Source organism: Dicentrarchus labrax, unplaced genomic scaffold (assembly GCF_905237075.1).
Source record: "Dicentrarchus labrax unplaced genomic scaffold, dlabrax2021, whole genome shotgun sequence".
Lineage (NCBI taxonomy): Eukaryota > Metazoa > Chordata > Actinopteri > Moronidae > Dicentrarchus > Dicentrarchus labrax.
Genome location: NW_026136709.1, coordinates 3,145,764 through 3,173,665, shown reverse-complemented (window position 1 = coordinate 3,173,665; position 27,902 = coordinate 3,145,764). Strand labels below are relative to the sequence as shown.

The window sequence follows — 27,902 nt, the reverse complement described above, 5'->3', positions numbered from 1 at the left end:
AGTTATTAGCTTAAACATCCATTTTCATGATAGTGGTAAATGGATGGTAAATGGACCTGTACTTGTGTAGCGCCTTTCTAGTCTTCCGACCACTCAAAGCGCTTTTACACAGAAACTAACATTCATACACATTCACACACCGATGCACGGCATCGGGAGCAATTTGGGGTTCAGTATCTTGCTCAAGGATACTTCGACATGTGGCACCAGGAGCTGGGGATTGAACCCACAACCTTCCGATTTAGGAACGACCCGCTCTGCCTCTGAGCCACAGCCGCCCCCTAGATAGTAGCACCACCTAGTGGCCAAACCGAAACCGACGCATGGAACATTAAATTGTTCACCACGACTGACCTGTGCCCGCGTTTCATGACTTTTCGAGCACGGGAAAGCCTCTTAAAATGCGATTCATTTGTTACTAAAATAATAATAAGAATCCTTACAACTACAATAGGGCCTTCGCACGGTCAGTGCTCGGGCCCTAATAACTTGTATTGGTAAACAATACAATGTAGAGATGCAATACACTGGCTACGTTACTATAGCGTGTGAGGTTCACTCAATAGTCCTGACTTGCCAGGTAAGGTCTCGATAAGAACATCCCTGGCGTATAACTGCACCTTCGACTGTATCCACATGTCTACCTGGTGAGCCCCATTGTCCTGGAATCTCCCTTTATATTAATGAATTTCCTATAGCTAGGATCTTTGTGATAGGAGCCTCTGGTCTGTTGTGTCGTGAGAGAGATATTTGTTTGGGTTCAGTCCCGAACCATTCACCAGACACAGTGCAGGTAGTGATAAGCACTGTCCGTGGTTCTGAAACATTGTGTCTGTCGGGAGGGGTTTACTTTATCATGTATTGTATTTATCATGTATTGGACTGGCTGTTTGTTTATGTTTGATGATTCATTTAAACGACTTATAATGTCCACTATAGCTTTAAATGGTGTGAAGGCTTGTACACACAATGAAGTAATGATAGTTGTAAGGTATTCATTTCAATTTTAATAAATTTGTTCTACAATATTGATCTGTTTACCCTCACTGTTAAACCTTTTGGGTTTTCTCCATGAAAGGAATATTGAGGAGGCCATAATCTCCGAAATTGTTGAGGACAATGTAAGTTTGGTTTAAAAGGACAAATAAAAACCCATGCAGACGTACAAAGAACTAACAGCACTTCAAAAAAAAAATTTATTTCCAGTGTCTATTTTTCAACTCTATTTACTACTAAAAATTCACTATTCCCCTTAAGCTGTTGATAGCATGACTAATCTATATGATCTAGCTGCATAAATTGCTAATTTTCTTTACCATTTCATAGTTATTAGTTTTAACCTAATAACAAAATTTGAATAACTTCAGAGATAGGAAATTAAGAGTATTACTAGCCAATATATTTCTGACTAAAAGTAATAATTTCATCCTTTACTTCTATTTACTGTAATTTGTTTCTCTTTTTCAACATTGTACTGAATAGATGTTTTGGCTATTCTAGTTTTCAAATCCTTTACTATCCTATACTAATCCCTCTAAATGTTTCCTTGTTGCAGACTGATACCACTGTGATTCCGCTTCTGTCAGATCATGATCTTACCAAGTACATACCCCATTATGGTGAATGGGTAGCGGTTGTGGCATTTTGTCGTAAACTTCAGTCATCAGATGGAGACAAGATGGGCAGAAAACATCACTTGTTTGGAAAGTAAGATCAAGACTCTGCAACCCTTCCACTAAAGAAAAACACAGACAAGAACTTTCAGAGAAACACATGGGAAAAAAACCCAGAAGACTTGAATTAGGCTGAATGAGTTTAAGCAGGTTCGATCTGCAAAGGAGGAGTGACGAGGCATGTTTACATAGACAGACATGCAAAAGTACGAGCGGTCAAAACTGGCTGAGAGCTTCTTTTTTCCAGAAGGGGAATCAAAGTATTTGGAGCTCAAAAGTCTTCACTCTGACATGCGGGATATCCGTCACAGGCCGATTGAGTAAGAGTGTTCCATTTTTTATGAAGAAACTAAGGTGAGACTACTGAGAGTATACATTTGCAGCAGGAAGCTGGAGAAGGTACACAGTTCTCCCAATGAAACAGACACCTGATGAAGATGAACAACCTCCTCCAGATGACATTCAACAGACCAGTCAAGAGCTAGTACCAAATGTCCTGATGGTTTAAAATGAGACACACTTTTCAGACACAATTGTTGTGCAAGAACCGCAAGACCTGATGAACCAAACACTATATGTTATGAGTGAGCATAAAGAATGGAGTGAGGAAACAGGAAATGTGCTTGACAGTACTCAGACAAATGCTGGATCAGAAAATGGCTTAAATGTAAGTAATAATCAGACTGAGGACAGCTTTAATGAGGTTTTCATAGGGGCAGCATTTCCTGAGAGTAAATCTGGCAATCTTGATTATACGATTCCACTGGAAGATCCCACTGTGGTTATCGAAGTAAGAAGAGGGTTTTGTCTCACTGACCTGATGAGTGCATTCAGTGATCAAGCCAAACACAGTGTGTGTTTTCAGGTTGGTCAAGTCTTAATTTCATTATGTGGAGACACCAATTACAGTTTAGTTGCACAATAATGAATCTTGGATCATTTTGGTTGCCCAGTACAATGTTTAAACAATTTGATGATGCCTTTCATCTTGGGTTCCTGCTGTAACCTGTCTTTGTTCAAGAAAATTTTGTCTTGTTTTCAAAGTATAAACATGTCTTCTCTGCCAACGAATTGCACTTGAAATTACTTTATTATTTACAAAGCACATATATACGTGGACAAATTTTCCTTTTTAAAAAATCCATATCTGTCAACCTAGAAATAAAGGTTATGAATGCATTTTTTTCAATTATACATGTAAAGTAATCAATTCAACAAAAATATGTTACAGGTTTAAGTTTGGTAACTATTTTTGTAAAACAAAGAACTGCAGTGTGTGAAAGCAGTAACTTTTTATTATTTTCATTTCCTTAAGTGTATGTTGTAAAAACATTTTAGGTTTGTACAGACAGGTATAAAGCTTTAAAGGAGCATTTCACCCATGGAAACATTAATATTTATTGAAAGTAGGTTATATATGTAGTTGAAATCTAACATACATTTTGAATTTGGTGCCTATTTGACCGAGAAAAGACAGAAAGTGACTTTAGGACGCATTTTTATTAAAGACAACAACTCCCACAATGCACAGCTCCGCAAGCTGCTCCCACTAACACTATCAAGGACTACAACAATGTGAATGTGAACCATTTATTTACAGAAATATATCAGCAACAACAAAAATAAATATGTTAACAATGACAGTTATAGTTCCTCCTGAGCGTCCTCAACTCCTCGGTGCCGCAGTACTGGCCATCTGGAGCTGGATACCGTCGGAGAGCCTGCACCACATAAGCGGGTAAAACGACACGATGGCCTCGACCCAATCTCTCGCCTTGCAGGACCCATTCCAGAAAGGCTGTTAGGCGACATTGTCTGCAAGACATTGAGCACACAGTTAGCGATGCATGGTCTTTGTGTGTAGCGTGCCACAGTAGTTAGCAATGCAACTGTAAGCTGTTTGTGCAGTAAAGAAGCTAACGTTAGTTCAGTTGGCTGACGTTACGTATTAACCGGGAATAACTTTGTGATAAAACTTGAACAAATTGTGTACATACATGCCACGTTGTTATAAGACAGAAAATAGAAACACTCACTTTACAGTCAGACGTCCGTGTGTCCGTAGGCGCACAGCGAGAGCACAGGCACCAGCAGTCCGCCCCAGCTCGAGCCAGTCCGGGCTCCTCGTCCGCGACAGGCAGGTCCTCTGCCTCGGCTGCAGAAGCCTCAGCCGCCTCCTGTTCAGCCTCAGCTGCTCTTCGCTATATTGCGGCTCATAAAGGTAGCCACGAACATCTGATTCGACCATCATACTTAAATAATTAAATACATTTCTTCCATATTAGATTGATTAACATAGTCGTAACGTCTGGCTCGCTAGCGCCTCCGCTTAGCTTCCAAACAAGATGGCGGTTATATTTTTTAGTTTCTGCAGGTGAAGTCCCACCCACTGATCTGTAATAGGTCTGTAGCGTGAGGGGAAAAAAAATGAGGAAGTAGTGTTTGTAGTCTCACCCCCTCTACAGAGATATGAGACTTCCTGCTTCCAATGACGCAAAATGACGATTTTTACATCATTGGAAGCAGGAAGTGCAACACTAACATCCTTATTTCTCCCCTCTCAGGGAAAGTGAGGGAATGATGCACGACCATTCAAAAATATGACTGGGGTTCTAATGATACAAAGCTTAATGCAAATGGGTGAAGTGTCCCTTTAAGTTAAGTGTTCAAAGTTAAGTTTTGAACCACGTTAAAAATTTTCAAATTGAGTGTAAATGAGTTCTTTGCTGCTGATGACACACGAATGATAAAGGTATAGCTTGAAGGCTTAAACTGCAAAAAATATCTAGTCATCACTTGCTTGTATGTTGATGGCAGTGTAAAATATAGATCAATAGCTTCCAGAGGGCTTTTACTGGGGAACTGTAAGCCCATTTCCTCCACAAGTATCATACAAAGATCAAATATATCCTCATAGCAAGGTACACAACTGTGAAACACAAATTGTCCTTTGGACATATCCAGCTCCAGTCGGATACGGTGTGCATTCCAGACATCCTTGATGTTATTCAGCTCTTCTTAAATACACATAAAACGTCTACTATAATCAGCAAAATGAAACAACATATTGGATAATCACATTCATCAATGAATAAGTCATGCCTGATATAATGTTTTACAATAGTCCATGTGTGACCACATTAACACCCAATCATCATACCTGAATTATTCCCATTACGCACAGCTGAAGTATGGCCTTGTCCAGTAAACCTCCATCAAACGCCTCTTCGCCTCCTAGCTCTCCAAGAAGCTGGATCCAGTATTCCATACCTTCTCTCCGCAGGATTCCCCACCATGCTCTCGATGCGTTGGTTTGCAGTACTCACTCCAATGAGGTAGCTTCGCTCTCCCGACAAATCATCTCCACGGTTTGTGCGTAAACCTCTCTATAACTCTCGTACAAGGCAGTTTTCCGTGCCACGTTCAGTGTGTACAAGTTTTGGACAGTTACTTAGTGCTTCTAAAGCTTCTACAAAATAGCCCCCAATAACTCACGGGTCACTGCTGGTTTGGTAGGCATTCAGCCAAATTATTTTCAGAGAGAATCCGTCGACACATTAATACACACACCAAAAGGTTTCAACTTGTCATATGAATCAATGTGCCAGAGGTAATTGGGTCCCCTTTGAGAAGTATTGTCTCCTCTGAAGTCTCCATTGCCATCTGTATGCTGACCCCTCAGGATCCAACTCGTCTATTATAACTCTAACTTCTTCTTTTGTTGCTTTAAGGACATTTTCTCGACACTTCTTAACGTCCATCAATACACATGCAACTTCCCTGGACCTCGTAATTGTTCCTTGACGAAGTCAATGACAAGGTCTAATTCTGCATAGTCTTTCCGTTGGCTGAGCCTGATATCCTTCAGTATGCGCAACAAACAATTTCTGCTAATGACAATCCCATTTCTACGTGCAAGAACAGCAAGAATTTCATGGTATGACACTCCGAGGTGAAAATAAACCTTAATAAGCTGAGTTCTCTCCATTATATGACAGCTGTGTGTATCTGAAGCCGTTAGAGATGCATATGAATTTATAGTAAATTATCTTGTTATCACAAGATAAGTAACTTGTGCGCACAAGATAATAACTTGTGCCCATAAGATAAGTAACTTGTGCCCACACGATAATAACTTGTGCACAAGATAAAAATATTTCCTTGTGGGGACTTTAGGGGCTCTGTATGTTTACACAAATATCTGTACTTTCTTTTCTAAATAGGTTCATTACTTTAGTTTTAATGCATTTGAGGGGTATTATCGTTTTCTTTCTTTTTTTGCATTGATGCTCGCTCCGCTAATATCAAGACAGGTGCAGATGTAACAAGATACTGTGGTCCAGAAACTGCCCTATTTGAAGTTTCAGTTAGCTTTGCACAGAAACAGCTGGTAGAAATGTCCTTCTGAGAAACCAAGAAAGTACTTTTTACTGTTAAACTTTGAGTACATTTCAGAGGCTATATACTTTCACTTTTATTGCATTTATTGCAAATATAAGGTGAGAGATGTAACCTTATGGTAAAACATTGATGAGGTTGTTTGCCAGTTTCACTTAAAGTGTTAGTTTTAGTCTACAGTGATTTGTAAAAAGTCAAAAGGCACATTGATAAACTTAATTTGAAAATTAATTTTGAGTGATGCATTTTATCATTTAAAAAAAAATAATTGATTCAAGCCTCTATTTCCCTGTTAATGATCATTTTATCCTGAAGCACTTTGTAAAGGCTGTTACTAAAAGCGCTATAAATGAATCATTGATTATCCTGTCATTTAATACAGTAATGATCATTGAGATACGACCAGCAATGATAATTTAAAGGTACATGTGATCAATTAATGATATAAGGCTATAAATAGCCACAGCCGTGCATAATGGTTGCACATAATGACAGCTGTTCTGTTTGAAGACCTTGCCAATGTGGCAGAGTTGGTAAAAATGCACACATTATTGCCTGTGATTTCTCCAGTTGAACCAATTTGGTTGCCACTAAGTATGGTCCTCTTTACTAAGAGACATGGTAGACCATGTTGCATCAGCTGTGATGTCATTTCATTTGCCATGTGGCCCCAGACTATGGATGTTTCCTGCTTCATCCGCTATTATATACTACATGAGATAAAATTGTCATGGCTGACGTCCAATTTTCATTCCCGACACTGTACGTCTGTTTGGTTGGCCTATTTTCAAGCTGAACTGGGCATTAGCGAAAGATGCACCTTCTAAAGCCGAGCTGTCAGACTGTACCAACAAGGGCGTGTCCAGAGGAGGGGCCTGGGCTACAATCAGGCTACATTTTGCTGATCGAAGAACTGGCATGGCCATTTTCAAAGGAATCCATTGACCTCAAGATATCTGAATAAAAATGGGTTCTATGGGTGCCCATGACATGCCTACTTTATGCAAATCCCATGCAGTTTTTGGGCAAAACCATGCAGTTTTTAGCATGTGGTATAAATATGGAATAAATTGAGTAACCTAGTGTATTTGAATATTTCTGCATACTGGCGTCCATAAATAGTGTTGGAATTGCATAAATTGGGAATGACTGGAAAGCTGAGACACATACTTCAAACCATCCACAGTCAATAAAATGTGAAAAAAAACGCCCCTGTGTCCCAATTGCCCACAACATCATGGAATTGATTATGATTTTTAGTTTAGACATTTGGTTTGTATTTTGGTTAAATTACTGTTGGTTGATTACTGTATTTAAACTGAGAAATTGTCCCTTAGTTTGAAAAATGGTCTGATCAGCTATTAAATACTGTATGTTCTCCATTGTGTGTTTGCTCTGTTCAGTTATCTTTTTAGCTGATCTTTTTTACGCAGCTCTGTTCAGTTATCTTTTTAGCTGATCTTTTTTACGCAGACTTTTTTTGCTTATTTTGTATATCGTGGTATTGATTCTTCTTTTTTAAAAATGTAAATAAACCAGTGACTCCTCATGCCTATCAGGAAGAATGATTACAGTATAAAAAACCTGTTTGAATGTTCATATGGGCACCTGACTATTGTTTTAAGAACCTAACCTTTAAGACCACATGAGAAAATTATTCAGAATGAGCATCAGTTCACACTGTGGGTTGCTTGTGATTTATTTTATGCATGGCTCTCCAAGCATGAGCAACTGCTGGCTATTAGATAGCACATCTGTTTCCTTGCTTCCATTAAACCTCACATCTGGGTTCATGTTGTGTTCAGATCACGTTGTCACAGCTAATGAATGTTACTACAGTGAACTTGAAAGAAGGCTGAGACCTGCATTTTTAGGCATCTCTGTGCTTGGAATGATACTGCACTGACCTGGTCAAACGTACCAGATTTAAGGAGTAAAGAGGTGTTTTGATATGCTGGGAGTTTACTGAGGTGATGTCTAATCAGCCAAAATATGTTAAAACTCCTGTGTGGCTGCACCATGGCTGCAGAGCTGGGTTGAGGCAATAGGTTGACTTACTGGTTGCTTGGAGGCCCCTTAGCAACTAGTGATCTTCCACACAAATTTCAAATGTGAACACTCTTGGTTCCACTCTTTAGTTGTGTACTCTTTTTTTTTTTGTCTCATTCACTACACATTTTAGCCCGTATGATGTATGATTTGTAGTGAAAGGGCAATACATCTTTCAGTCTTTTAACTTATAGCATTTCATGCAAAGGTGCAGCACAAAGTAACTCACACAAAAGTATTAAAACAAAATTTTAGGTCAAAAACAAAAAGAAAACATACAGTAACAATAAGGAAAATATCTCATAGCAATATGATAAGACACTAGATTAAAAACAATACCAACAAAACCGACAGAAAAAAAAATATAAATACCAACGATAAAAATGTAAAAAGGTTAGATTACCTCAATCTAAAAGCCAGATTAAAAAAGATAAGTCTTAAATTTTGAAAAATACCAAGGGAGTTTGCTGTTTTAAGATCCAATGGGGGCGTATTCTGCATTTTTAGGACATAAAAACAGAAAGCAACCTTACCAGTCAGAAAGAACTACTAAAAGAGAGGAAACAGAAGATCTAAAAGTTATTTTTGAAACCTAAAATGAAACACAGTTGCTGACATAGTGTGATGTCGGTAATGCAAGGCTTTATATAATTTTTTAGACTGCAGCATTCTTAATGAACTTAACTTCTCTTAAGGATGTTTTTAGAAAGCCTAGTAAAAACAGTAAAACAGTCACTTGTAATAAAAGTGGGAGGTCTTGAGAGCACTGTCATCCGACAAAATGCCGTTATGAAATTGTTTATCATTAGCGTTTGACAACCTACTTACTAATAACCTACTTACGACTATCATAAGACCCGCCACATTGTTTGAATCAATAGAAATTCTCATTTACTTCATTTTATCAATGTACTGTTAACAGGGTACCAAAAAAAGTACAGCTGTCTGTTTTTCTCTAAGAAATTCTCACTGTCACAAACTCTAGTCATTGTAAGTGTGTGAGGAGGATTAAAAGTCCTACAGTTGTCTTGGAGGTCAGCAAATATTACCACTAGAAGTGGACAACTTCTTGGGAATTGCTGCTTGGTTGGACTTAAATGCTGGCTGAAACACGAATAATGGAGCTATATATGAAGTTGATGTGATATTATTAGTCCTGATACAGCCTCCATTTCTGTTTGATAATGATTTATTTTGTGCATAGGCAAGAAATTAGGTTTAATGTGTTCAGGCAAGGGTGAAACGCAAAGTTCTTTGACACCTCTGCTACTGCTGATTTCCTTCCTGGTGAGAGGTTGTCATTGCCACAGACGGGGCTTTGATTTGTTGATTTTAGTGACTGCGGTCCTAACTCATCTTGCACTCTCACCATGGAAACCAGAGGAACAGAACCCTTTCGCCACAAGCTTTTAGGAGATTGAGATGGTAAATCTGCTTTGCATCACCCCATCAGATATACCTCATAATCAACAAATCCCACTTGATATGTGACCAGGAGCAGCCTGTGTCACTAGGCCTGTAATATACAGCTGAAAGCAGGAAGCAATAAAAGCACTTTATCTAGAGGTGAAAATTGTCACAGCAGGGTGTTTTCTCAGGCAGGTGCTGCTGATGTTTGCAGCACCTTGGGCAATTTCTCCTCTGCTGTCTGAGAATAATATTTTCTATGCAGGTCTAGAATTTCATTCTTATGGTCCTCCCTCATTTTCTTTCATTAAGGTCACACACAAAGGGCTATAATCCCACTATGGCAAGGTATCTGCAGTGCTGCATATAACAGATGATCCAGGCATTTATCAAATCATGACTTCTCTTGTACATAAACATAGATCATTGGCTTGATTATGTCATTAAAGCACCATCAGTCTGTTAACTGGGGGTGTTATGATGGCCCGAGCTGACCTAATACACAGTGAAACCCTTCTGAAGTGTCAGTGCTTTAAACAATTTAGTCAGGATCTCTCTGACTAATATGATGCAAAGCTTGAGTAATATCTTTGCTACAATGTTACACAGAGACACTGAGATTGTATTGTACAGTGCTCTCAGGTTCACCAAGTTCACACCAGCTTCTTTTTCTGAAGGGAAACTGATTAAAAACATTGGGTGTAGCTCTGTTGACTTGAGGGTAGATGTTCTGATATTTGGTCAGTGTTTTATGTTGTCCCGTATGACCTGCAGTGCCTGTTACAAGACGTTAATACCTTCTGTGCTCCAATAACAGTTGAGCAAGCCATGGTCAACTTTCTCCTTTCATTTACTTGGATATTTTATGTGCAAGGCTCGTCTGTTGAAAAGACAACCACATTTTGAAGCTGGTTAAAAGTGACATCTGACAGACGTCAAAGGTTAGCTAATGTTAGCAAAACTCTGGCTAACTAGCAAGCTAATCTTTACCATAGACTGTATAATAAATAACGGAAGTCACCTGTAAGTTTCTGAAGAGCTGTTGTGAAACTCAGTGTGGTTGGCTCTGGCTGTCACCATCTTGGCAGTCCTGATTCTGGCAAGTACTAGGAGCATGGGTGGAGCATGGGGGAGCTGAGGTGGGCTTCCCATTTTCACGCAGAAGACAAACCCTAACTGGTTTGTTTATTAAAGCCAGAAAAGTCCTCCCTATAAGTATGACGCATATTATGACAGCTCAGTTCTGACAGATGAGGTTCCTTGAATGTTTGAACTCGACACTACATCCATTAAAGGAGTTAATGATTGCCATTTTTGGGGGTTTTATTTTTCAGTATTTCCCTTTTCAGAGTTTTTCATTCATAGCATCTTCATCAGCAGAGGCTGTCTGACAGGTTGAAACCTACTGAAGACTTCCTAATCTTTTCTAGCATGAAAGTTCATTCTTCACCTTGGAATATAGTTTAAAAAAAAAAAAAAAAAAAAAAACTGGGCGACGGATGGCTGGAGAAGGACCAAGGAAAACATTCACATTCAACACCAAAGACCATCTTTGAACAAAGACATGGGCTTACGTCTACATATATGACCATCAATACTATCCGCTAAAATGTGGTTAAACCCTCAACAACCTTGAGTTAAGATTTTCTCCCTGATTCAATGTCCCAAGTGAAAGAAAGACACATCACTCAAAAACACATCACAACCCAATGCAAAGCATGCATATTGTCATAATATATTTCAGTGAACGTGACTGTCATGAAAATCCATTTATCTGAGCACTTACAGCGTATTAACATGCCAGGAGTACACTTCATGATGAATATCAGAGTAGTATGATTTTCAACGATGAGTTCTCAGATAGATGGAGACCTGTCAGTGCTTGTGACATCCACTCTCACTTCCATGTAAAGCAAGTGGTTCAGCAGCCTCGGGAACCTTGGGTGGTGTCCATAGTAACAGAGCTGGATGCCTCTTTTACCTCACAGATGAAAATCCATAGGAGATACTGCACATCCACGTAATGTCAATCAATTATACATGAACTCCTGTGTTCAGACTGCACATGGTGACGTAGTCTGACAGAACACCAAAAATCACCTCAACCATTTCCTTCGCTGCTTCATGCGGATATGTATAACAGTGATTATACAGTCAGGGTGAGTGTCATCATGACAAAGAGAAACATACCACTTATCACATATAGCAGCTGATAGCAGTGCTCCTGTGTTGAAAAGCATAGCATGACCGTACACAGTTTTTATTGTCTATTCTCACTTCCTGAAGCTTGGTGAAAAAGGCCATGAATATTTCACCTCATTCTTTTTAGCCTCTTCTGCCTCTCAGGATCCCAGAGACAAAGCAACCACATTTTGTAGCTCATTTGAGGTCTCTCACAGTCTGTAAAATAGCCTCACTCACACTGTTTCTGCAGTAATTTCATGGCCGGTTGATCCTATTTTGGGTCAATTTCATGACAATGATGGTACACATTCTCTAATCTGCCGCTGCCCACTATGAGCGTTTAAATATAAAAGCAAATATATGGACTTTTGTCGAAATAATAATTATTTTTTCATTTATCAAACCACACAAGTCTAGCGCTCACACACAGAGGGTTTTCTTTGTCTCCAGATGGCTGGAGCTCCACTGGTGTTTGAAAAAACAAGCAGAAGACAAAGGTGCATAAATATGAATAAAGGCTAGCTGTCAGCCTCTTAATGACGTTAGTGAGTAATGGGCTGCAACATGGTTGTTTGTCACTCTTTGACATGTAGCATGTGGACAGCTTCATCTAATCCAACTGTATCTATTAGATCCTGCTGCTCACAAATGCTGGTGATCCATTGGAAAAATAATGGTTTCCGAGTGGTCTATTGATTTATTGAAGGGTCTACTGCTACATGTGGTGCTGTAGCATGTCAGTAATGGCACCGTGTTTACAACATTTGAAAAAATAGATTTAAAAACTCAATGAAATTTAAAGTTTGATATTCATTTTGCTTGGCAGGACCTCTACATACTGGTTTCAGTCGATTCCATCCAGCACTCTAGCAACTACTGGCCAGACTGCTGTGAAATTTGGTACACATATTCATAGTTTTAATGCTTTTGGTGACCCGTTGACCTTTAGTCTAATGCTACTCCCAGATTACATTTTCTCCTTTGCTAACCATGACGACACATTTCAAACCAGCAGCCTGATCTTCATGAAATTTGCTGCAAAAATTGTCCAGAGGACTTCATAGTTTTCAGGACATCCTGCCCTTTCTACGTCCTGTCCATTTTTTTTTTTTTAAATTTTGGGTTATATCATTATATCTAAAATTTGACTTGACTTGACTTCCACATGACGGATTGGTAACCTTTTGGTTATCATACAATCCATGACCTTTCCTCTAGGTCAGCTGTTCCCAACCTTTTTCCCCTGACTAAATGACAGAACAACTGATAAACTGTACAATGAACCCAAATAATAAAGACAATAGGTGCAAGTTTGTGTCAAACAAGCGAAGTGGATGAATTTTGAGCAGATTATGTCCTGTGAATATTGCATCCAAGATGAGTTTTCCTGATATTTTTACTAAATCCTAACTTCTCTGGCCACTGGTTAATTTAAAAAAGATTCAATGTTCAATGCCAAAAAAGGTCAAGCCCAAACTACATTGCTTCCATAAGACGATCCGATACATATCTAGATACAGGGCTATACGATATGATTCATTTAGATCGATTCAGGGTAAAACCGATTTCCAACTTGTATTCTATCTTTACACCCATAGTGTTTCATTCTTCCCAGCAGATGAAACTGGCTGATTTAACATTTGGTGGTCTTCCTCTAGTGCCACCCTCACACCGAACTTTCCACTTGCACACAAAATTCTGTTTAATGTAATTCACATTCATGTTCCACAAAGCACGGACCATGTTAAATTTGGAGATGCAGTCTCAGTCGTTGTACTGTTGAATCAAACTAAAGTACATGAGTACGTTGTTGGTTCGGTTCAACATTTTATATATAGATAATGATTTATACCTAAGGAACTCAGATTCTAGAGTCAGTAGTGGGACTTTGGAAAAGTGGATGCAGAAACACGCCAACAAACAGACCTGTCACTTTACAAACTCATTCCACTGCCATTTGAAAAATCACTTCAGTATATGATCCAGATGCATGATATGTTTTCTCCGTCCATTATAATAAACATAAAGTTAGCAACTCTGCTTATCTGTTGATCATCTGAGCCTGCAGCACATTAATGCCTGTAATTCCTGGATGAAAGCAATAAGAGAAATATGTTTGCTGCTTCATCAATCAATCAGTCTCCAATTAAACAGCACTTCATGATCAATTGATTAATGTGAATTAATGAGGAAGGCTCGATGCCGCGTGTAAAATGACAAATGTCGGGTTTGGGAGGGGCACTGCGGCTATCATGCACTAATCATAATGGACTAATCCATTAACACGGATTCAGCAGCAGGGGTTCATTAACTGAGGTAGACGTGTGCAGCCCCAACTTTTATCTCTCCGCTCAAGTCTCTTCTAAGATTGTGCTGGCAGCAGAGAATGTGTGTTTCGCCTTATGCACTCAGTGATGTGTGTTTGTGTACATGTGTATGTAGTACACTCAAATGGCAAGTTTTGAAAGAATTACCAGATGGTTGTGTTCTTAGGGGGAGATTGCCAAGGTTAATGATAATGAAGAATTAACAGGATTGATGTGTAATTAGACTGATGGATGGAGTCACAGGGAGCGCATATTTGTGAGAGACACACACACACTCGTGCACGCAGAGAGGCGCGGACTGACGCCATTACAGAACACAATTCCCTTGGGTCTATTATACTCAGCTCATCTTCAGACGTGCAACGTGAGTTTAATGTGATGGAGGACACAGTTTAAATGCCACACCATCATCATATGAAACAGATTCTCAAATGAGCGTGCATACACACATGCAGACACATTCAAATGACGTGTCAGCTCCTCTGGGCTCACCGCGTCACACATGAATCAAGTGTCTCACCTCTGTGAGGACCTTGTGATCGCTGGTAATTCCCCGTTGGAATATATAGAAAGACTCTGGGCTCATATGTGCTCATTTCCTATAACAGAAATCCATACACACACAAAAACACACACAGATTTTTGTCTTTTCCTGTCTCACCCACATGGCCACCTCCAAACAAGAGACTTTCCACCTCTGTCTTTATCTCACTCTAATCTCCTCTGTTCCTTCAACCCTAAACAAAGCAATCTGTACTTCGATAAGGGCCGTCCTGGATTCTGTAATTGACTCCCCTCTGATTGAACCTAAAATGTCTTATTGAAAAGAATGAACCACGTATACAGCCATATATTCATGCTTTGAGCTTTAATCTCCATCAACCAGAATGAAAGGAAGCATTATGTTTACATATGTAATCAGTGCTTGGCTGGTTACAAAACCTTGAACATTTGTGTGTGTGTGTGTGTGTGTGTGTGTGTGTGTGTGTGTGTGTGTGTGTGTGTGTGTCTGTGTGTGTGTGTTGGAATCCTGCTGTTATGCAAGTTTTGTTCAGACTCAGGGGCGAATTCACAAAAGGATTGCATGACTTTTGTTGCTGCTAAACCTGTACAAATAAGACAGAAAGGGGTTGCCCTGCTAGCTCACCTGGTAGAGTCCTAAGCCCTTGCTGCAGCGGCTATGCACTGTTAACTCAAATGCTCAACTGAATTAATTGGAATAAGCAGTAACAACTTAAAATTTGTTTAGAAGTTCTATTAATTTAAACATGTTGAGTGTCAGTAACATTCTCTTTCTTTCATGTATATTAAACATAACAACATTATATTAAATATTTTTGACTAATCTGAACTTTTATGCAGATTCTAGTTTCAACGTCATGCATGTACCATTTGGAATAAATCAAAACTCTGTACTATCAGTAATTAGTTACACTACTAGTTATATTACTTTTCAGCTACTCCAAAATTGGTAATTGTGTCCTTTCTCCCCCAAATTCAGACTTAAGACAATTAAAATCCAGTTTTGTTTTTTAAAATCAAAGTACCCAGAGAGGTGGTGGTAACTGAAATGCATTTATAAAGGGTGTTACACCCAGACTTTCCAGTGATATGGCAGCAAAGATTGTAGCCAGGCAAAGCTATAGCGCATCACAGAACATCATAAGCGCACAGATGGCAGAAAGACAGTACAAACCTGATATTTACCATGGGGGAATGAAACTGTAAAACAACATAAAATGTACTGTTGAGAGAAACGGATATGACACTTACGCACTGGAGAGAGAACAGCTCACCATGCCAGAAGCATAAGAGTGAATGCACTGCTAAAGCACCCCAAATAACAGTCTGAGAAAACACTGCATAAAGAGCGAGTCTTAGAAAAATGACATCCCACAGATAGAAACGAATGAAACAGCAGGAGGAGTGAGTAGATAATTAGAATAGTTAGAATAACTAGTATAGTTCAGTACGCTTGAGAACAAGTATCAGTTGGACCACTACAAAGTATAACGTACACAAAACAAGGGCAAATAGCCCTCAGCTACAAAGCTTTAATTATATCAATAGGGCAACATCTTTTGTAAATCAGACCTTGAGACAGACCAGATAGCTGTTGCTAGTGATGTGAATTCATGGTGCTACTGCCCATGTCACCAGAGTTGGCAAAAGTAGATAGTTGTGTAAGAAAAGATTCCGGTAAATGTAGTACTGATTTTTTACTCAAGAAAAAGCGCAAATGTACAAGCTCTGAAATATACTAAGTATATAAGTATAAAAGTCCTCTCTTGGTTTCTTTGAAGGACATTTCTACCGGCTGTTTCTGTGCGAAGCTAACTGAAACTTAAAATAGGATCGTCTGTTTTGGTTGTGACGTCTTTTATGTTGTTTTCGTCATGTTACGTCTGTCATTGGGGATATGGACCACTCTTTATGTTGGAAGGTGTGCAATGATGCAAATAAAAATCAGTAATAACCTACAAATGCATTGAAGCTAATGTAATGAGACTGTTATAAAACATGTAGAAAGTACAACTTGAGTAAAGTGCAGATACCTGAAAAACTTTAGAGTAACCAAGTATTTGGACTTTGTTACTTCCTACTTCTGTTCAACACAATGCCCACATTTATTTTTTTAGCCTAAAGTGTTTATACCCGGATGTCACCATTCCAAGCCACTCTGCTTTCACTATTAAATTGTTCATGTCTGACTTGAGGGTTGTTGCAAAATCCTGGATTAACGCACACCTGTGGCCAGATAACGTTCAGTTATGGGTGTAACCTTTGTTCTCTGAGTGAAGATACTATCTCTCCACCCATTACATATTCCATTTCTATGGGGAATCGACCTACTCGATCGTGCAACGTGGATACTCTTTAAGACACACCAGTTGTGGGCCATGCCTTTGATTAGTGTTATAAAACATAAACATAAAACACCTGTGCTGGCGTGGGACTAGTGCTTCATATTGATCGACACACGCCTCTGAGCGGCCCTCTGGTGGAGAGATAGTCTCTTCACCCAGAGAACAAAGGTTACATCCGTAACCGAACGTTCTCTATCGTACCGAGACTATTTCTCCACCCATTACATATTCCATATGTATGGGGAACCTCTCTAAGACACCCTGTGAAGAGGCCGTGCGGACCAAGCACAAGTGCAAATAGATATTTAGATAGATAGATAGATAGATAGATAGATAGATAGATAGATAAATGAACTATTTACACTATTTACAACCCCCAGGCCTGATGGCACTGCCAGACGCAAGTGCTCCCTGCCTTAAGCCCATTGGCAAGACGCCAATCGGGGCCTACCAACCCCGCAAGATGCAAGGGTGTAGTGGAGGGGTGAAGAAACCCAGATACCTGCCAGACGCAAGGCTACATGAGTTGAACAAACTGGGTCCCTTGGGCCTTAGTATTGGAAGCAAGAGTAACAAGAACCCAAAAAAGGCTTTCAGGGCCGGGTTGCGGCTAGCACCCGCTCTCCAAAAGACGGGCTAGCTTCTATGTTAATTGAATAGTATTTCGCAAAGGTTTAGGGCGTTGACCAAGTGGCTGCTCTGCAGATCTCCTGTAAAGAAGCACCTCGCCATAGTGCCCATGAGGTTGCCATGCCCCTTGTTGAGTGAGCACGCAGCCCCGGTAGAGTTGGCCCGTCTGTTTCTGTGTAGGCCTGTCAGATGGCCTCTACAACCCATCTGGACAGTCAGCGGTTCGCCCAAGTGCTCCGTCTTGAAACATACAAACAGCTGGTCTGCCTTGCGCACCGAGTTTGCGCACTTCATATAACACAACAGTGCTCTGACAGGGCATAGGGTAGAGGCCTGATGCCCAGCTCCGTCCTCTTCCTGAGTGGGAGGCAATGGGCTGAGCTCAATGGTTTGGTTCAGATTTGCGTCGGAGAGGACTTTTGGAAGGAAGGCAGGGTTAGGCCGCAGGATAACTCATGGATAACAGCATTCCCTGGAAGCAGCTTACAGCACTTCTGATGGACAGATAAGGCGTGCAGCTCCCCAATTCTCCTTGCTGAGCAGACTGCCAGAAGTAGAGAGGTCTTTAGTGATAGCCACTTTAGCTTAACTGCCTCGATTGGCTCGAACGGGGCATGTTGGAGTGCCGCCAGCACTCTGTCTAAGTCCCATGGGGGCACCACTGGCGCCTTAGGTCGCCCTGTTTGTCGCTGGGCGCCCTTCAAGAATTGTGATATGAGGGTACAGCAGCGTCCCGACAGACTATGGTTCCCTACTCGTGAAGCCTTAATTGCGGCTACCATGCCTCTGAGGGTAGATTCCTGCTAGAGCAGATTCCCAGCCCAGCTGCTCTTGCAGGAACTGCAGGATATGCTGTGATGTGGAAACGAGGGGGTCCACCTGATGGACTTCGCACCAAGAGGTAAACTTGCCCCAACGGAAGGCATATGCCCCACGGGTAGAAGGTGCCCTTGCCGACTCCAATGTCTGGATGACGGGCTCCGGGAACCCTAGGGCCCTGAATTCTGCCCTATCAGGGGCCATGTCCACAGTTTCAGGCCCTGTGGGAAGGGGTGAAACAGGGTGCCTCATGCCTGCAGCAACAGGTCTCTGGGAATAGGGAGCTCCCATGGAGTCCTGTTCAAGAGTGGTGCGATCTCTGAGAACCATGGCATGTGAGGCCAATTTGGGGCCACCAAGATCACCGCCGCATTGTCGAGCCGGATCCTCCACAAGAGGAGGTGGAGAAGGCTGAAAGGGGGAAAGGCATACAGCAGGCCTTGAGGCCAGTGATGAGCCAGAGCGTCCGTCCCTAGTGGTGGGCTGTCCCCCCCCAGGGAGAAGAACATAGGGGAGTGAGCTGTCTCCCTGGAGGCAAACAGATCGGCTACTGCTGTCCTGAAGCGGTGCCAGATCTGCGCAACAACCTCCGGATGGAGCCTCCACTCTCCTGGCTGAGGGCCTCCCCTGGACAACAAGTCCGCCGCGGTGTTCAGAGGGCCTGGCAGGTAGGTGGCTCTTAGAGACAGGAACCTTGGGTATGCCCATGTCCATAAGTCATGGGCCAGCTGCCCTAAGTGGGGAGAGCCCAGTCCCCCCTGCCTGTTGGCATAGGCTGCTGCCACTGTACTGTCGGTCCTGACTAGTACATGGCAGCCCTGAAGGCGTGGAAGGAATTGTAGAAGTGCAAGGTGAATCGCCCGGAGCTCGAGAGCATTGATATGCTGTTTCAACTGTATGGCGGTCCAGGCACCCCGGACTCCTAGGCCTGCGTGTACAGCCCCCCAACCTACTTGTGAGGCATCTGTTGCCAGGAGTTGCCGATGTGTCACGGGGCCCAGCCTGTAGCCCCTCCCCAAGTTCTGTGGACGCCTCCACCAGTGGAGTGCCACACCAAGTCGTCATGTCACCCAAACTTTGGTTGACATGGGAGTCTGGGGGCTCAAGCCCATGCTCAGCAGACACCGCTGCACCGGTCGCATGTGCAAAAGGCCAAGTGGGACTATCTGGACAGTGGCTGCCATCAGGCCCATCAGACGGAGACACAGCCTCCAGCTCACCCTTGTGTTGAGGCGAAAGTGGCGGAGGCAAGCCCTTATGGCCTCTCTCTGCCGTGCTGTCAGGGAGATTGATGCTGCCCTGGAGTCCAGGGTCATGCCGAGGAACTGGGTGACCTGAGATGGTTCCAGTTCGCTCTTTTTTTCGTTTATCTGCAGCCCCAAATTCTGGATGTGCTGCAGCAACCTGGAAATGTGGTCGCGGCACATCTGTTGTGTCTGGGCACACACCAGCCAATCGTCCAAATAATTGAGGATCCTGAGGCCTTGCTGACAAAGGGGTCCGCGCAGATAGCGGTTCAGGCCTCTTAAGTCCAAGACTGGCCGAAGGCTTCCATACCTCTTGGGAATCAGCCTGGGTAGCTGGGGCTCGGCACACCGTCAGGAGCGGGGTGGAGGCCGTCGGCCCTGGCGCCGGCTGGCCCCTCTACTCCCGCTCTGTCGCTGGAATGACTGTTCCTGCCGATGAACCAGCTGCTGCCTAAGGTCCCCTGGGCCCCAACTGGGCTGAGGTGGCACAGCTTGACGTGAGGGGGCCCGAGGGCGACGGCTTCTATGCAGTTAGGCCAATGGGCCTGAGAGCTCACTGGCATAGCGCCCGGCTCCCTGGGCCTGTTGCAGCATTGTTAGTGCCCCTGAACCGAACATGGCGGTGGGTTCGATCGGCAGCTCCGTGAAAGATGTACAATCGGCTGGCCGGAAGTAATTGCTTTCTCTGCCTGTTCCTTGACAGCTAGTGAAAGGAGAGTGGAGACAAGCTGTATTTCCTCCATTGTACCCTCTGCCACATGAGAGAGATGGCGCAGATAGAGAGAAAGGATAGCTGTAGTGTTGGCTAGCTTTGTCTGAATTGCCATCGCACTGTGTTTAAGCAAAAATCCATCCATTGTCCTACAGTTCTAGCTAGGACAGCTGGTTGGTCATAAACCGGCCCCCGATGGTGACACAAGGGCAGCCATGGACTGGTAAAGTGGAGGGGGGTGTTCACATCCAATACGCCCAGCCTCGCTCACATTTGCTAGCCGCCTGCTAACACTGGACCAGCGGCAGGCTCTTACAGGTGTGCTGAGCTGCGTCAGAACCACAGCCTCAAAGTCTGGCAGGAGAGGCACCCGTGCCCATGCTGGCCATGGCGCATCCTTCTCCTCGAAGCGGGAGGTAGCGAGGTGTGGGTCCTCTGGCAAAGTGATCTCTAAGGCCACTGCTGCTCGACTCAACACCTCTTGTACCTGGGAGACCGCAGGTCACTCTTGCAACCCTGAGCTGGACTCAGTTCCTGGGCTGGTCCCCTGTCCTTAGCTTTCTTGCCCTACTGTCAGAATGCTCTTGTCCTCGGAGGGAAACAAGGAGATTGCATCCTCATCCGTTTCCCCTCCTGAGTACCCTGGAGGTAAAGAGGAGCGGCAATCCTCCCTATCGGGGGATTGCAGTCGCTGATGCTTTCCAGCTCTGTCATCTTTGGAATGAGAGTATTCCAACAAAGAAGTGGGCACGAGCCTCCCTTGTGCGCTGGGGCATTATAAAGCAATTCATGCATGCAGTAGGGTCTTCTCTGGCAGCCTCGGCATGCTGGGAACCCAGACATGCTATGCACTTGTCTCGCCCATCCTCCATAGGCAGAGTGATGTAACAGGCCACACACGTGGGGATACACAGTCAAACGCCAGCTGCAGCCCCACCTCCCTGGGTCGCGTTAACACACCACCGTGTGTAATACACCGTACGGGGGAATCACAACGTGCCTAACTCAGGCACAGCAGGCCAATGTTGTTTAGCAGTGCTGCTGATACTTACCTGGATAGCTATTAAAAACTAGGACTAATCGTCCCTAATACACGGAATACAACCACCAGGGAGAAAGCCTTGCGACAATTCTCCCACTACTTAACTGCGACTTTGGCGACAGGTAAGCGGCTACAGTTGTACTCCTTCTAACGTTTATAGTCTGTGTCTTTGAACCACACACGTCCGCTGTGGAGATCAAAAAAGCACTAGTCCCAGCCCAGCACAGGTGTTCTATACAACACTAATCAAGGGCGTGGCCAGTACAACCGGTGTGTCTTAAAGAGTATCCACGCTGCACGATCCAGTTGGTCGATTCCCCATACATATGGAATATGTAATGGGTTGAGAGATAGTCTCGATACGATAGAGAACAGTTCATTTGAACAATGGGACAACATTTATATACAACTTGGTAGAAGAGGAAACACTATATTATAATTTGACATATTTAAAATTGCATATTTATGGATGTTCTTGTCTTTGTCCTATTTTTCATGCCATAATGTTAAAACATTACAAACAAGTTATTCAGCACTCACTGCCTCACATAAAAATAGCACCCAACATGTCAACACCCAGTGGAACTCATTTAACAGGATTTACAGTGTGTTGAGTCAGCTAACAGAGTTGGACTTTAAGCGGGGTATCCAAAAAGAATGATAAACTCTTAGACACAGGGGAAAATATCTGAGAAGAAACATTGAAAGATGCTGAAAGTCATGTTAGGTGACAATTCGCTAAGACAACACAACTCCAAAAAGTCCACAATAAGACTAGTCTATAGCCATGCTAGTTGCTCTTCAAGGCTGTGCTCAGGCACACCAGTGCTTTGAGTTTTAACATCAGCCTGCTAATATGTTCACAATGACAATGCAAGTATGTTGATGTTCAGCAGGTATAATTAGTTTAGTGTGTTAGTTGTCCAGCTGAGACAGATGGGAATGCAGGTAATAAGTATTGGAGAAACTGAATTGTTTCGCTAGATGACAATCCATCCTTTGGGGATCATGAATGTCTATGCCAATTTTCATGGCAATCCATCAAATTCATGTTGCGATATTAAGTCAAGATGTGCACGATCAGAAATGTCAGCCTCATGGTGGTGTCAAGTGATCCAGAGTCCAATCAACACCAATCATCATCTCCTGTGTTGGATGAGTCAGGCAAGAAAACAAGTAGCCTAATTTCGCTGAGCTATGCTGTCAAGTTCTGTGAGCAGCTGAGTTGTTCTGGCATGGTACAAGTGTTACTACTGGGACTAACTCCCTTCAGATGAGAAGCATATCTATAAGAGTTCTGGCTTCCCTATTCACAACCTTCTGTCTGTTGGTTGGACTAACACAAAAATATTGCTTTATGATTCTTCTGTTCTACTCTGGTAATATCTTCTATAGATTCATCTTTGTCAGAATTGACAGCATTACTGAAAACCAAAACATCAGCCATAAATAAAGCATGTTACAGAGTTTGTTGTAAAACTCTGAGGATCTGCAATCTTATGTGATTCTTCTTAAACTTGTGATTAGTTATTTTTGCAATCCACTTCAGGGCAATCAGATGTTAATATACAGAGAAGAGGCAAAAAAATGTGCATGCACAAATAACATGCTTTTTACCAACAAGTAATAACGTAGCTTTTTTCAAAAGTATATTTATTCCAAAAATTTAACATAACCAAAATATTGTTAGGATGAACTGAATGCAAACAAATGGATTAAACTTAACAACACTGCAACACTGCAGGTAGCTGACCCTTAACATTGCACTTATGTAATATAAATACATGGAAAATGTACATTTCATTGAAATACTTCTACTTCACTAAGGACAGTGTGTTATCACAGATTATCTGTCTCATGTACTACTGTCAGGATATAGTGAAAATTTCAGCAATAATGACAAAAAGTTATTTTTATAAATGTTACCAACTGCAGCTTTAATGTTGGCTTAGGTTTAAATCATGGGCTGGATTAAAATAAATTAGGGGACCTGCATCATCATGGTTACAATAATACCCACTTGGTAATAGGGTTAAGGGTAGTTCCTACTTTGTTAAGGTTAGGGGAACTGCGTCGTCAGTGTAACCATAATAGCCAATTAATTGGTTTAGGAATGAGGTTAAAAAAAAACAATGTTGACTGTTGGTAGGAAACAGCCATCTCCTCTATTAAAGTCAGACATTTTGTAGACCCATCAATCCACTCCAACCTCCTCTTATGTGGTCTTTGTTTACCTATAATCAACTGATTTCCTCCTTTGCTCCAGACAGACAAGAGTCACAATTACTACGGCTGCTAGAAGTCTTTGTCACTTGAACATAAATAACTGGTGCTATTGTTTGTCTTGAAAGTGCAGTGAGAATGTGCATACCTACCACATGCTTCTGACCATGTGCACACATGGTTTTCTAATGTGATCAGGTGGAGATGAGAAATAAAGTGAGAGTCAGGACCTATTTATAAAACAGTGTTTATGTTGTTAGCCAACTTCACTGATTGAAAGTGCTTTGTAAACTGCCCACCAAAGGTTCACAAATGACTTTTGTCTAATGAATCACTTTGTAAAGTCTGATATGAGCTCAATAAACTAAATCATTGATTACCTCTTTGAAGTTTAATGATGATGACTGAGATATCACTACAATGATGGTTTACAGGTGGATGTGATGAATTAATGATAAAACGAGCATTATAAACAACCACAGCTGTGTGTAATGAGCATAATGACAGCTGAAACAGCTTTTCTCTTCTGTTGTTTTGAGTGAAAGGCTTGTGGCGTAGGCAGATGTATTTACAACATGTCTACAACCTATGAATCAATCAATCAATAAATCTATGTTTAAGTGTAGGAGTAAAAATCAGGCAGTTCCACAATGGACGAGTTTTAGTCCTGGACCTAAACAGAGTTTCATGCTCCTGAGCCCCAGGAGAGGTAGAGTCAAGTTGTTAATCAATGTGTCAATTGATGGATGGACTATATTGGTATTTACTTGTGTTAAAAGCTCCCTGTTTTTTACTCTAAACTCTAAACTTCCACACAGGTTGTTCTATCTAGCTGATTAGATCTCCTCAGGTTTTAATTAGGTAGTGCTATGATGGGAGTTACATCTCTATGTAGTTATAAGACTGATAAAGGTGGAATCTTTGCCACCCTAACAGGTTTAAAATTAAAAGGGTCCTTAGGAATCAAGTGTCTGTATACGCCCACACAAGAGGTCCAATCAGCCAAAATGATTATTTGACTGGGGTCACAGAAGTGGTAGGTGCTGTCCTACCAGGGAGTACGGGGCTGGGTGATGGCAGTTCAGGATTTTAATCGATTTCCTGTAAAACTAAAACATGGTTGAAACATGTGCAAGACCAAGAGTGATAAAATAATGGTCCCCCCACTTTCAGGTAACCTCTTCCACTCTGCACTGACGAATACATCCCCCACTGACACTACTGTCTTTCAGAGGCTATACACCCATTGGTACCAACCATCGACATATAAAAGATGGACGTTGCGTGTCCACGTCCTCCCATTGTACAAAAGTTATCCCAACCGAACTTATCAGAAGAATTAACACTTGGGCATACACTAGGAACCACCCTAAAATTACAGGAACCATCTTTGGGAAAAATGTATGTCCGTGGTACCAGCCATGTTATGCTAGCTTTTTGTTAGGGGGCTAAATAATGCTCCATTTTAGGATAGATTTTGTTGATGGAAAAAAACTGGTGTAGCTGTTTTCACAAGTGTCCCTTGACCTCAAGATATCTGAATGAAAACGTTATGCTTATCGTATGCATTTTTTAAATTTGCAGTATAAATGTGTTATTTTCGCCCTAGTGTAGTTGGATATTTCTGCACACTGGTGTCCATAAACAGTAATGGAACTGCATAAATTGGGTATGAATGGAAAGCTGAGACTCGATTCAGTGAGCCAAATTGTATTCATGTGTGATGTTGTTCTTCCCCACAGTGTCCAGTACATTGCAGTGAGAAATTTTTTTAAACTTGACCTCACTGTATAAAATGAGCTATTGTGACCTCTAGGATAATCACATCCTCATGAAACTGTACAACCATTGTTGTACAACAAGAGGACAATGGCATTTGGAGGATTGATGGCTTTCCTAGCTATATTGATGCCATTGATCTCACTGTAGCTGTAGAAAAACTGTAGGCTAGTGAAAGAAAACTGAGTAAATTCAACTGTGGTAAGTAACATTTTTATAAAGAAGATAATTTTAGGTTAGTCTGACTTTTTTTTTTTTTTACTGAATGGAATTAGTACAATTAACTTGACAAATACTTTGACCCAATTTAAATATTGTATATGCTTAAATTCTGTGAGTTAATAAACTAAAATTGTTTAAGGCAATTTTCAAACTTAACTGGCACAACTGACCTGTACCACCAGCAAGGCTGTCATCATTATGCATGTTCAGAAAATATAGGTTAGCCCATACAGCTATGGACTGTCAGTGCTTCATTTCCTGCTGTTTGTGTTTCATGAGACTAAATCAGTCTGATATCTGCTGACTGCTGGCTGGTTCGCTACTTGACTACATGGCATCGACAGACTGAATGAAGTAGAACATGATGACTCATCAACAAACACAAACCGAGAGCTCAGATCAGTGAGGTTTTTCAGTTTTTCTCTCTTGTATATGTAATCCACCCTATTCAGTACAAGGTAGCCAACACTAGAATCATGACAGGCCCCTTATACAGTGTCAGATGCACATATAATGTCACAGTTTACGAGTTAATATATCCAGCTATCACCTATGTTACTTTTTGACCATAAAGTTTTCGGGCTACAAGTTCTACAAACTTTCACAATGTAGATATTTTATACTTGCAAAAACAAAATTTGTAATAAATCTAATTAATTCAAATGTTCCAGAGAGAAAGAGTGTCCATATAGACAGCAACAATCATCGTCACAATAGCTCTGCAAGACGTCAGTTAGTACGCTTGTTCACTAACAAGTTCACAAAGTTAACTCAAATAATTTTTATATACATAACTGTACCATCATGTCTCATTCTGCCCAGAATCCATTAATCCTTTGTGGAGCAGTTTATTCTGACAGAGGAAGGTTCACTAAAAGTGTACAGTGCAACACAGTTTATCAGCATCCTCATTTTCTACTCCACCTCTACGTCCCTATAAAGGTCAGCACTGTCAAGACTGTTTGCTATTGGCCAAGTTCCCCCGGAGTTGAACACTAATCATGGCAGTCCCATTGAAATGAATGCATTTTTAGCTGTTCATCCTTAAAATAACTACAAGGGATTACACAAGGCATTTAAAAGTAATGCCTTCAGACACAGACATGACAAAAGCTTCTAGGGGGATCACTATCTATCAGTTAAATTAACATGCAGTTCCTTTAGTTGGTAACAGCCGTTCTATTTCCTCACGCATGTCTTATCGGTACTTAAACAATGTAGTTGTTATACTTAAATTTCTCCCCATAACTTGTATGTTCTTGTATTATAATTGTATGCACAATTACCCAACAGTTTCTGCATTGTATGTAACACTTCAGTGTTGTCGGAGCATTAAGTTTTTCAAAGCCAGAAACCACAGAGCCATGCCTCAAGGCAGAAATTTCATTAACATGTAAATCTGAAGCTGCTCCACAGAAAATGAATTACTCTATTAATTTTGCAGACCCAAATGTTTTACTTTTGTACCCAAATGCTCTTTATTGTAGAGCAGTTTTAACAGTTCAGGATCAGAAAATGTCCCTGCACACCCAGTGGATACCTTAAACCCAGCAGCACGGCTTTGAGCTCTGACAGTCGCATTTACAAGAGAACTAAGACTCAGACTGAGCTGTTATTAAGATGAGACATCTGTTGCATGCATGGAATATCTTGGGAATTTGTTTTCTCTAACTGCAAAGGCTTTTCTCACAGCTTTTACTCCTTCACATTCTATCCACAAGTTTAATCTTGATCTGTTGTTTGCATGAAAAACAGGAGCCATTTTGACTTTATTTGCCTTGAATTTATGTGCACAGTATGATCATGCAATATATTATAATACTACTTCTTGAACATGCATATAACTATCGTGTTTGATGGTGGTAGTGTACCAGCAGCAGCAATCAATGCAGAAAAGCATGTACATGGTGCTTTGGAGACAGCATGTTCAGAGAGTCAGAGAACACATTAAACTTGAGGATGAATGTTTATTCTTGACCTTTGGGGTCAGCCTATGATAAAGAGGACACAATGATCTGCCTAGTAGCTTTAGTGCTTTCAGTCGCATCCTGCATTCTTTATGGAACTGGCTCAGGTGAAGGACCAGGTTAGGGAAAACTATCGTTTAGCACAACTTGGGTTTTAGTTTCATCGCTTTGGCTGGGATCTCAGAATGTGGTGACATTGCTTAAAACAATGGCAGACGATTGGACAGGTTGTAAACAAGCCAACAGCTTGTCCACATTATCTAGCATGACAAATACTAGATTTTTAAGACCAACACTGATGGCGATATGGTGTGCTGCAGGGATGATGTGTTTTTTTATGCCAACCCAACCAAGTT

The 27,902-nt window shown here is 41.5% G+C and overlaps 1 long non-coding RNA gene across 1 annotated transcript in view; it reads right to left on the bottom strand.

Moving 5' to 3' along the window:
- The window catches only part of LOC127369195 (uncharacterized), a 102,855-nt gene that overhangs the window by 40,512 nt on the left and 34,441 nt on the right, over positions 1–27,902 (bottom strand). Inside the window, exon 3 of the long non-coding RNA XR_007886030.1 lies at positions 1,611–1,735. This is a non-coding gene — a long non-coding RNA (uncharacterized LOC127369195). The remainder of the gene's footprint in view (positions 1–1,610; positions 1,736–27,902) is intronic.